Source organism: Telopea speciosissima, chromosome 7 (genome assembly GCF_018873765.1).
Source record: "Telopea speciosissima isolate NSW1024214 ecotype Mountain lineage chromosome 7, Tspe_v1, whole genome shotgun sequence".
NCBI lineage: Eukaryota > Viridiplantae > Streptophyta > Magnoliopsida > Proteales > Proteaceae > Telopea > Telopea speciosissima.
In genome coordinates this window covers 52,884,869-52,897,035 of record NC_057922.1, presented here as the reverse complement: position 1 = coordinate 52,897,035, position 12,167 = coordinate 52,884,869, and the positions used below count along the sequence as shown (strand labels likewise).

General features: G+C 39.8%; 1 pseudogene; it reads right to left on the bottom strand.

Moving 5' to 3' along the window:
- Positions 1-8,874: 8,874 nt before the first annotated feature.
- LOC122666632 lies at positions 8,875-10,078 on the bottom strand (annotated as a pseudogene).
- Positions 10,079-12,167: the final 2,089 nt, after the last annotated feature.

Genomic DNA, 12,167 nt, shown 5'->3' with positions numbered 1-12,167 from the left:
AATTAACCCACAATAAAACACAGCAGTCCACCAGCAATAACCCTAACAGCAGGGTACAAACCAGGTCCAAAAATAGGACTTAGGGTTCAGATCAAACACAACTTTCAGCCACTTAAAAGGAACTGTGAACAGGGCCGAATGCAAGGCTGAGAATGCTCAGCAAACCCTCAAAACAGGGACTGATTTGGATGGCGAGAAACAGTAGGTCACCAAATTAGAAAGTAAGGAATTAGGTATAGAAACCAAATCAGCCGTGGGAATGGATCCAAATTTGGATCTAGTGGAGCTGACAGTGAGGGGACCCCTTGCTGAAAATATGAGCCAATTCTGATGGTTTAGTTGGAAGTTATGAGGGAAGCACCAAAATAGAGGGTTAGGCTCTGCAGGCCAAACCAGCCAGCAGACTCGGCTGGGATTGGGATAAAGTCAGGCCCTTGGTGGTTTGATATTGTCCTCCAAAGCTCAACTGAAGATGAGCCTTTGTTGCAAAGATATTGTTGCAAAGATATGATCACTTGAAGTTGGCTGAGAATCCTGGGCAGGACAGGAATCGCCGATGTATGGATGACCTTCTTAGTTCCAAATCAGCAAACAGGCTTGATTGGACAGGAATCGCAGAGTGTATGGATGACCTTCTTAGTTCCAACTCAGCAAACAGACTTGATTGGATCTTTGGAGTGCCTTCTGGTTCTTCACAGATACAGTAGCAATAGCAACAATATTCAGAAGTGAGGGAGGGATCACAGCAGCCTTCGAATGATGTTTTTACCAGTAGCAGCAGCAATTCAACAGAGATCGAGCAGGGTGATAAAGAAGAGAAGATAGAGAAGAGAAGGGGGTAGGGGAATGGCTCTCTCAGCCTGGGTCTCTCACCCACAGCTATCTCATCTGTTGAAACAAGGAGGATCTCCCATAATTTGATGGCAAGCTTGAGCCAGAAAATTCTGTTCTCAAAAAATTGTATTCCTTCATTATATTGAGAGGCCTATTAATAACTTAGGCAAGCTTACATTAGAAAATAGGAACTTCTAAAATAGGAACTAATCTAAAATAGAAACTACTAAATCCTAACTAAAATATAAGGTAACTAAATTAGAATGATTAGGCTTTATAATTCAGCCACATGCAAGGAACAAATTAGAAACTACTAAATATAATAACTACTGAAGTGCACCAATCCTAGTTGACTGGTCCCTGCTTCACTGGATCGAGTTGGTTCTGCTGGGCTGGCTCGAGCTGGTCCAGTTCTGGCCCAAAAATTCAATGGGTCTTCTGCTTCTTCCTCTGGCCAGAATCTACATCAGGATAATTTTGAAAAAAAAAAATCTTAAAGGGAGGATAAAACTGGAAGATCAGGAAAAGAAAAAGAGATAAGGAGAAGAATCGAGGAGGGAGAAAAAGAGGTTGTCTCTTAGCTCCTGACAAACCAGAAGCAAAGAGCAACTCACGAAGAAGAGAAAACTCCGGCGATATGCTTTGGTTGGTTCTACGAATTCAGTGAGGCGTCGATTTTGAGGAGGGCTAGTGAATGTTCATCATCGTTAACTGACATTGAGGGGAAGGAGAAGGGCAGGAGATGAAATCAAAGCCTGCAACCCGAATTGGCATGTTCGATTTCGACAAGGAAAAACTTCAACTAGAGAAATCCAACACACTGGAGGATAGGGAGTCAGATTTCGATTAAAGGTCTTCTAAATCAGGTAAGAGTCAAGACGAGGTCCCATGGTGTATGCTCTTCACCAATGATATCGCTTTGGTGGATGAGACAAAAATAGGGATTAATGCTAACTAGAGCTATGGAGATCAACCTTGGAAACAAGAGGCTTTAAGATTAGTAGAACAAAGACGGAGTATATGATGAGTAATTTTAGTCACACTATGATGGATACTGACTTGGTGCGAATTGAGGAAAGAGAGTTACCGCAAAGTGACTGTTCTAGATATCTAGGGTCAATCATCAATAAGGAAGGTGACATAGAAGATGATGTTTCACATAGAATTAAAATGGGATGGACGAAGTGGAGAGGTGCATCCGGAGTGCGGCCAGCTATGATGTATGGGGCAGAATGTTGGGTAGTTAAGAAGTGTCATGTTGAGAAGCTAGGTGTAGTTGAGATGAGGATGTTAAGATAGATGTGCGGAAAAACTAGGAAGGATAAAGTAAGGAATGAATGTATCAGAGCTGACTTGGGAGTCGCCCCAAAAAGCTCCATGAGAGTCCTTTGAGGTGGTACGGTCATGTTCAACGGAGGCCTAGGGATGCCTCAGTAAGGAGGAGTGATTTGATTCTGATTAAATAACCTAAAAAAGCTAGGGGCAGGCCTAAAATGACCATAGGAGAAGTTGTGAGGAAGGACATGCATATAGTCTAGGCCTTGTACCAAGTATGACCTCGGATAGAGCCTATTGGAGGGCAAGGATCCGTTGCGGACCCCATTTAGTTGAGATTTTCCTGACTTGCTGGGTTGTGCTTCTTTCCTATTACGTTCATTTTACTTTCCTTTTATGTTCTGTCTTTCATTTGTCATTTTCCATTTCCCATTTCCCATCTCTTCATTCCCCCCCCCCCTTTTTTTTCTTCCCCTAGACCTCAGTTTTCCTTACTTTGTTTTGTTTGGATCCACGCAGCCGATAAGGCTGAGGTTGTTATTGTTGTTGTAAATCAGGTACAAGTCAGTTTCCCACCTTTCAACAGAATCACCAATCTTTTTTTCACTTCGCTGGCAGAACCCTAGAGAGGGAAATTGATCGCTGTCACAGTGGGGGAAGAAGGTAGATAAGGGGGTTGCTGTGGAAATCAAAGGGAGGGGTTGGAAGGGTGTAACGGAGGGGTTTGGGGTTTCAGATGATGTAGGGAATGGAAACAGTAACAAAAAAAAGGGGGAAAGGGAAATGGAGAGGGAGATGAAGGGATTCTTTGGCTTTTATACCAAATTGGTGGAGGGCCAGTTAGAGAAGAGGAAGAAATTTGAAATGGAATCTTAGAGTTGCAGGGAAGGGAGAGAATCACATAGCCACACACTCAAACTGAGCAATCCAATTACTTTGTAGTCAAATCTATTCTTCCATTGTTGGATTACAATGTATGAAAAACAAAAATCAAAAGACTCCTAACTAGAATGTAAGATTGAAATTAACTTGCAACCAAACTATATATCCTAATCCAGCTCTAAAACTAATATAGAGTTCAAAATAATTAACCTATTCCTACTTATCCTACCCAAAGCAAATAAAAGACATAAAGATTAACTAAACTACTACCAACCCTTATTGGACCAAAAACTAGGGTAGGGCCAGTTCCATCCATGGTTCAAAATCTCGCGATATTTCGCCGAAATATCGCTTAATTTCGTATATCTCGAGCTTACCGAGATGCGAAATCAGGTCGAAATGAAAAAATACCATATTTCGTCGATATCTCGTGAGATATCGTGAGATATCGAAGATATCTCGTGAGATATCGACGAAATATGGTATTTTGGCTTAAAGTGTCACGTGAAGGGGGGCTTTAATACAATATTTCGCAGATTTCGGTCCATATTTCGACCGAGAGCTGCATTTGCTAAGGAATTTCAGTCTTTTGCCTATTCTTCCACTCTTCCAAGCTCTCATCCAACATTCTAGCCATTGTTTAAGCACATTGTTATCGGATTTTCGCCGGTAAACTCATCGGAGGGTCATCTAAGCTCATCATCCAAGCCTTTTTCCACTATTTAAGGTAAATTCTATTCCTCTAAAACTATTTTTTTGAAAAGACTGTACAAATTTTGTTGGATGGTGATGATATTAATATATGTTAGACACCGGAGGCTGATCTATAGCCTCACAGTGTCGAAATTTTTTTTCCATATGTATTTTTTTTTTTTTTTTCTGGTTTTAAAAATTCATTTTCCTACAATTAAAATAGGAAATAATTAGGGGTAATATGACTTAGATGGTAATGAATTAAATATATGTTAGACACCAATGGCCGATCTACGGCTTCACGGTGTCCGATTTATTTTTCTGCTCTTAAATAATTATTTTAATTTTCGCACATACCACTCCATTGGCATCGGATTATGGTGCATCACAACCTTACGGTGGATATGGATATGGATCATCATCATATGGGCAGTTTAGTGGGGTAGGGGACTATGACTACCAGTCCCAGTCCCAGGGACATACTGGATCATCTTTTGTAGATAACATCTTTGCATACCCTAGCGGACCTAGCTACCAACCTCACTAGCCATACATGCAGCCAATGCCATCGCCTCTTGCGCCGGCGCCAACATCATATCACAGTGGATCATCTTCTTCACGGACTGGATCGATTGGTAACCCTAGTTTATATCCTAGGATAGGTTACCTACAGTATGTTGATGATTCCATTTACGTGACACTTGTGGATGACTACACTCGTTTCTTCTCCGATTCTATACCGTGGTCCACATATGTCCTTCAAACAGAGAACAATGGACGTCGACTCCAGCGAGGCATGAGTGGGATTGATCCAGGGAGGCACAGCAACTACTATTAGCAGTTTAGCACTTGTAATTTGTAACTTAAGTTGTGATTTCATTGATCTATGAACTTGTGAGTTGTGACTTGCGAGTTGCGAGTCTTGTGACTTACTAACTTTGACACTTAGTGTATTACCTTTAAGGCTTTAAGCGAGTTATTGAATATTATGGAGTTTATGAGAATCATGGCACTCATCAATGTGTATTGGCTTTAACTTGATATGTGATGAAGTTAAATACTATTATTAAATATTAACTGCCTAATCTTTGTGTATTTAACTATTTATACATTAGGGTCGGCGACCGTATGTCAATCAAGGGTGCAAGCCCAAAACACCAATTTGAATTCACATTTTTACAATTTTATGGTTTAAATGTGTTTATTAAGCTTAAATAAGGCTGTCCATGAAGTTTCAGGCCTAGATATGGCCAAATACCCCCCGAGATGGACCCCCGAAATATTGCAGAAAAAATGCAATATTTCGGTCATATTTCGCGATATCTCGGATATTTCGGATATTTCGGATATTTCGGTAGGCCCGAGATACCGATATATCGCGAGATATAGTACTATGGTTCCATCTGGGTTTGGGCTTCCAAACCCGGTCATGCTAGTCCAACCAATTAAGTGCTACTGCATCAGTTCTTCCCCCAACCTCCACCCTCAACCCAGGAAAAAAGGGTGGAATATATATAAATGTATATTTTGATAGGTAGGCCCCAAGGAGAGTTGAACTCATGACCTATTAGTTGTGAGCTGTTGGTCCTTGCCAGCCGAGCTTCCTCCCTTGGGGTCCTTCCAATCCACTTCGATTGTGCACTTACTCCTCTTACTTCCAGTGTTGCATGGGTTACAGTCAGCAAATTGTCATTCATTCCTTGAAGAAGACAATAAAGGAAACAAGACAGGGATTATACTTAAATGCTTTCTTCTTTTAGATGCACATGAGGCAGTGAATAACATACTGTAGTTTTACAGCTCGATTGGCAAAGACCAACAGCTCACAATTAAGAGATCATGAGTTCAACTCTCCTTGGGACCTAACTTTCACAAAAAAAAAAAAAAAGTGGATAGGAAGTGAGCAAAGCCAATTTCAACAATCTGTACTACCTATCAAAATGAATGACAACTTGCTGACTGTAACCCATGCAACATAGGCAGGTAGAAAGTACTCCAAGGAGGTAGATCGACTGGCAAGGACCAATAGCTCACAGTCAAGAGGACATGAGTTCAACTCTCCTTGGGACCTACCTATCAAAAAAAAAGTGGATAGTGTTGAGGAAAGGACCTCACACACTCCTCCATATCATAGTTTTGATGATAACAAATAAACCAATTGTGTACTAACTCTTGTTCTAGATGCATAAGAAGCCCTTTACAAGAGCATAGCAACAAGTGAGAGGGAGCACCTAATTTCAAGAGTCTATATACACAAGCACTTCAATGATTCATGGAAGAAAATATTCAAGCTAAGCTATGAAGTACCCAAGACATGAAGCACCCAAGACTTGAAGTACTTTTGAAGTGTTGGAATTATATTAAAGTTGTAAAGATGTATTAAGGTCTAAATTAATGTATCGCACACACACACACGCATGCATACCTGAAGAAAGACCTTAGGAGGTTAAAAATAACCCAAATCCATGTGCCTATGCCAATTGGAAGTCATCCCGCAGTATTCCAGCAAAACTGCTGATTCGGTATACCAGATCTAAAAACGGCATACCGAATCCCATATAATCCCACAGATATAAATCACAGAGAGCAAACGGAATGCTCCGGATTTGAATCCGGCATACCGGATCAAAAATGTCACTACAAACCTTGATCCAGCATACTGAATTCAATTATAACCGTTGGGATTTGACAGTTGAGTCAAAGGCTATACTTTAAGTAATTTGATGATCCAGCATACCGGATTGGGAAATGGCATACCGGATTAGCTCTGTCTTTTGAATCTGATCTTAAGACAGATCTCTAATTAAATTGAGCTGCCTAGCCTATAAATAGGCACCTGTTTAAGCTTAAATTAATACTAATCACCATCATTAAGAGACTTTACTACAAGCTCTAAGTGCCATAGCCTCAAGTAAGCATTCATTGATTTCAAGCATCTAATCATCACAAGCTCACACACTCAAGCTCCTCTACCTCATCTAGCTTCAAGCTCCAAGGATGGAAGGTAGCATACACTCCTACTAAGGTTGAGGTAACCCTTTACTTAGTAGTTCTTACTTTATGTATTAATTGAGTCCTCTTGCTCGGAATCAAGATTAATTGAGTCATCTTGCTCGGAATCAAGATTAGTTGAGTCCTCTTGCTCGGAATCAAGAGTAGTTTGAGTCCTCCTGCTCGGAATCAAGAGTAGTTTGAGTCCTCTTGCTCGGAATCAAGATTTGTGTAAGAGTCCTCTTGCTCCTTCTCAAGATTATTTTTAGTGGAATTCTCTCTAAGGTAAGAGGAGTGGACGTAGGCAAGTTTTGGCCGAACCACTATAAAATCTGTGTGTTATCGACGCAATTACTTTAAGTTTTGTTAATAACTCAATATTCCGCAAAAGATTTTATTTTACCTAGCTTCACCTATTCACCCCCCCTCTACGTGATTTTATAGATAGGAAGTAAACAAAGCCTATTTCAACAATTTGTACCGCATGGTCGGTATAAAATCAAAAGCAAAGTGTATATATTAATTCACTCTCAACTGCCAACCGTGTGACAGGTACCTCATCGGCTTGAAATTGAAACATACCAATTTGAAACCCTTATTAGAAGGAGACATTTCCAGACCCTCAAAGATCATGTACTGGCACTGCTGTACTGCCACAGAAATTTGTATGATTGCACAAAGGAGTCTCTGAAATACCAGGATCAGGGAAAAAAAAGGAGGGAACATTTTAAATCCAAATCAATGTAAGAATGAGAAATGTTGCACAGAAACATCTTGAAAAGAATTAATATAAAGATACATCATTTTGAAAACCCTGAACTGACGGATAATTACAGCTTAGGAACTTCTTCCTGTGATATATTGCAAGAAGGGCTAATAGCAGCAAACTTGGAAAAGGGGAAAAAAATGAGCATCCGAATACACCCACCAAATATGAGAAAGAACAGAAGGCATTGCATTTGATGAATTGGATGTACAGTAAAAGCATGAAAATTAATCTTTGATAGGTATCACCAATGTCATTTAATTGGGATACCATTTCATTGGGAGATGAATGGTAAGTGAGCCACAAAATGCTCAAATCACTTTCATCTTGTAGGACTCTTAAAAGAACATATAGCATTATGAAAGACTTACAAGAGAAAGACAGAAAAAGATAACTTGGCATTCTGCAAAATTACTTATCTTTTGGCAAAACTACTTCCTTCAATTTTTCTATTCTTCTCTCTACAGCAATATAGTTTCAAAATGACCGTAATCTAGTGCAAGTTCCACTTTTGCAGGGTCGTAGGAGAGGATGGATTGGAGATGATCCTAACCCTTGGTATTTTTGGACAAAATGGCTGCTCTCAGACCCAAACCTGTGCCATTGGACCAAGCTACGGCTTCTTACAGCAATATGGGTTTGCTTCCATTTATAGCTCATTGTACAAAGTAACCTAATCACCGAAGTTCTTTACAGTTCCTCAAATCTTCACAGATTCTCCACTACAATTTTTTAAACAGGTACCTAGGAATACAAACTAAGACACTTCTAGGATTACCCTCTTGATTTCCATCTAAAAGGCAGCACTACACCAATAATAAGTTCTAAATGACCTTTTTCCAATGTCAGCCCTCAATTCAGAAATCCTTTCAGATAATACCATAGTTCTTTTAACTCTTCTCATCTTCAACTCCATCAACTTTGATGACCCCAGTTTTATATCATCCAGCACGAACTGTGGCTGTTCATTCTTCAGCGCTGCCTTTTGTTGTTTAGATTCAAAATATGAAATGTGAATTATGTAATCTAACAATTTATGAAAAAGCTTCATCTTTTGAGAGTCTAACAAGACATGTGGAAAAGGAGCACTAAAAAGCTCAATTGCCATACATGACTTTCAAGTAGGCATTGAACCAGGATCACATATACCTTGATAATATGGTATGACTGTTTATGGTAGCCTTTTTTACAGATAAACATTCCAATGTTATGAAGCAAACATGCAGCTTTAAGATATTCAAGATGTGCTTCATCCAAGAAGATTGCACATTTAATTTCAGAGTGAGTAAGAACATCAAATCGTCTTAGACCTTCAAAGATCTCCTGTGGAATTCTATTAGTGGTGAGACAATATTAGGGAGCTTCAGGGTAATACTACAATGAATAAAATTTAGAATCGATGTAAAAAAAATTCCTGTGTGGTATTTTACTGGATTACACTAGATATAAATCTAAATTCAGACTACAATCTGAGTGGTCACGGTGATACCCTAGCGATGTCGGCACAGGGCACAGCTGATTTCATCTTCTTCTCACTGTTAAACCTTATTGAAAGGTGAACAACGGATCGCCATCTGGCATTCACATTGATGTCTTAGTCATCACAAGCAGTAGCTAGAATTTCTGAAATGATCCCTTCTCCTAATGCATAACCAGAAACTTGCATCTCAGCAATGTCAAGAGTCTCAAATATCTCGGACAACAGAACTGCCCCAGCGGTAACAAACTCTGACCGCTTCTTGAAAAACCCAGCTCTCTTTGCTGCCGCTATCCCTCCACCATCCAAACAGCACAGTCTCTCATCAACGGCACGAAGTTCCTCCCGACTGAATCTCCAATCCCTTTCGAATTTCGAGAAGGATGCGAGGGCATTCGTCAAGCCTTGACCGTATCCACGGAAAATAGCGTTCTCAATGGAGCGAACTGTTCCAGATGAACCAACTGCAATCTCGAACCCGACCTCCCTGACCTTCTCAATCAGTCCAGACTCCTGTATAACAGAACGGATGTGGTTCCGCAACTCTAAGAGTCTTCCGTTCTTAACAAAAGCTTCCGTTAAAGTAACATGCCCTAGCTTCAATGAAGTTGCAAAAAGAACATTTCCTTGCTTGCCTATAACGAATTCAGTGGAACCACCACCGATATCAACAGTTAAAACAGTTCTATCGTAAACCGGTAAGAATTGAAGAACGCCAAGATAGACAAGCCGAGCTTCTTCCTCCCCAGACAATACGTCCACCTCAAACCCTACTTCTTCTCGAACCCTTGATAGGAATTCAATTTTGTTGGAAGCTTCTCGTACAGCAGAGGTGGCGACAATCTTGGTATGATGAACTCGCTGCCTCTGCAAGACCTGACCAAATTTCTGCAACGCAACAATAGCTCGGTGTTGGGCGTCGGTGGAGATGGTAGCGTCGTCCTCAATCATTCCGCGACCGAGGACAACAGGCTTCTTGAGGCGTTTAACTGCAAGGAACTTACCATTTGGTCCTACACGAACCACCAACATCTTGAATGAATTGGTACCCATGTCGACCGCAGCTATAAGTTTGGAGGAACCTACAGGGTTTGAAAGATCAATCGCCATTATTGTTTGTGGCTTGTGCTTCCTTCCCTTCCTGCAAAGCTCGCTCGATTCTCTGTAGTTCAGTTCAGGGTGTGCACCATCCGGCAAAGCCTAGTTAAAATAAAAACGAACACACGAATACGAATTACGAATCAAAATCTCAGCAACTCCTAATTCGAATGGGACTCAAATCATCCAAGTGATATTTTCTGGACGAAATTTGGCGGGGAATGATTTATCTATATTACATCCACAACCATAAATATAGATTTTGAAAAAATGTACCTAATATCCAAATTAGTTAGTGCTTAAGGCTAAAGTTAAGGCTTATTAGCTTTAACCGTTTCGTTAAACTCTATCCATTTTGGATTTTAAGCCTCTCCAATTCCCTAAACTGTACATTACAGCAGTTCAAGATGGAGATGTCGATATGTGGCAGCTCGGATATCCAGTGCCGAACTCATTTTTTGTCGTAGCCAAAATAGAAGATGACAGTTATTCTTTAGGAAGTAGGCTAAATGGGCGCGGTGCGTGTGTCAAAATACGTGTTGGCAAGACGTTCTTCATTCTTAACCCTCGATTTAATAACATAAAATCTGAATCGTTGAACAGTTACTCTCTCACTTTATTGGAGACGGGTTACAGTAACAAGTCATCCTCTGCTAAACCCCATCGTGAATCGTGATTCATCTTCTTCATTGAATCATTAGATAACCCTATTTTATTTTTTTCTCATCTGAACTCATCTACTGGTTTACCAAAAAAAAAAGAACTCATCTACCATGAAACCGTCGCTGGAAGAACACTCCTTAACTGGTTTTATATTTTTACCGAGAATTTCAAGGCATTCTGATTTGAGTTTAATAATGTTTATTCTCAACTAAAATCCAATCTCTATTCAATTCCACAAATCCAACATGAGCTTCTTCAGTTTTCTGTGATTTTTTTCTTGGGGTGATTCTATAATGGGTTTAGTAGATCAGGTGTAACCCATAACGGAATACTTTGAAAGGTTAAGTTCAAAGCAATTTATCGTCGCCCAGAGAATGCTCCAAATCCCAGAGCCTCTGATGTTCTATTCTAACTGAAATTTCGAATATCAATAATCCTCTTGTGTTTCTATGATTTTTCATTAAATAAAAAAAAAAAATCCATGGTTTTCTTTCTTCACGAAATTTAGAGTACCTTTCTCTCTGTCTTCCACTCGTTATTGCTCCCGTTTTCAATGTCATACACATCATACTAAAAGAGGGCTCTTCAGTCCTCTAGAGTTGAGAAAATGGAAACACCTGCAATTGTTCGGCTTGGTTTGTACCGGTGGTGGTCTCCTCTTGGTCCGACGGAAAGAAGGTTTGCACCTCAACTCAAATTTTTGGCAGAAGAGCACATGCTGCTTAATCCAATAATTGAACCTACTTCATAGAAACTATCACAACTAGTAATAGGTGACCAGATGGATATTTATTGAATGGCTGGGATTAATCTCATTGCAAATCAACAGTTACTATTAAAAACGTGGAAATAAGTTTACAGAACCTACGTTCTGCTACCACTCACCCATAACTAATTTGGGGATTAGGTAAATCTTTTCAAAAATCTATATTTATGGATATAAAATAAATTTTAAATATACTTTTCTTTTAATTATTTTTTTAATCCCATGGATTTAAGAAAATTTTCCTTTTTAAGAACATCCCAAGATGTTTCAATAATTATACTTAGGGAAGAAGAACACACCTCGGTCATGTGGCCCCAACACTAGCACAATGGCATTGACCAAGGGAGATTTTTTATTTTATAGGGAGGGCGTTGTGTTTGGGCCCAAGATGCACATGACCAAGCAACGTTCTTTTCCCCCTTATATTTAGGGCAAGAGATTGTTGTTTGGTCTCGTGACCCTTGCATCCGTGCACAGGGACATCAACATGGATGAGATTTTTATTTCATTGGGTGAAGTAATAATTTCACACACTTCTTTGTTTAGACATAGGCTCCACATGACCAAGCAAGTTCCTTTTCCCTTATATTTAGGGCAGGGGATTGCCAAGTTATTGGTATTAGGGATGTAAATGAATAGTCAAAATCCGTTTCCATATCCGTGTTCGTATCCATCCAAAAACTAAACGGATACGGATATGGATATGGATAGACTATAGCTAT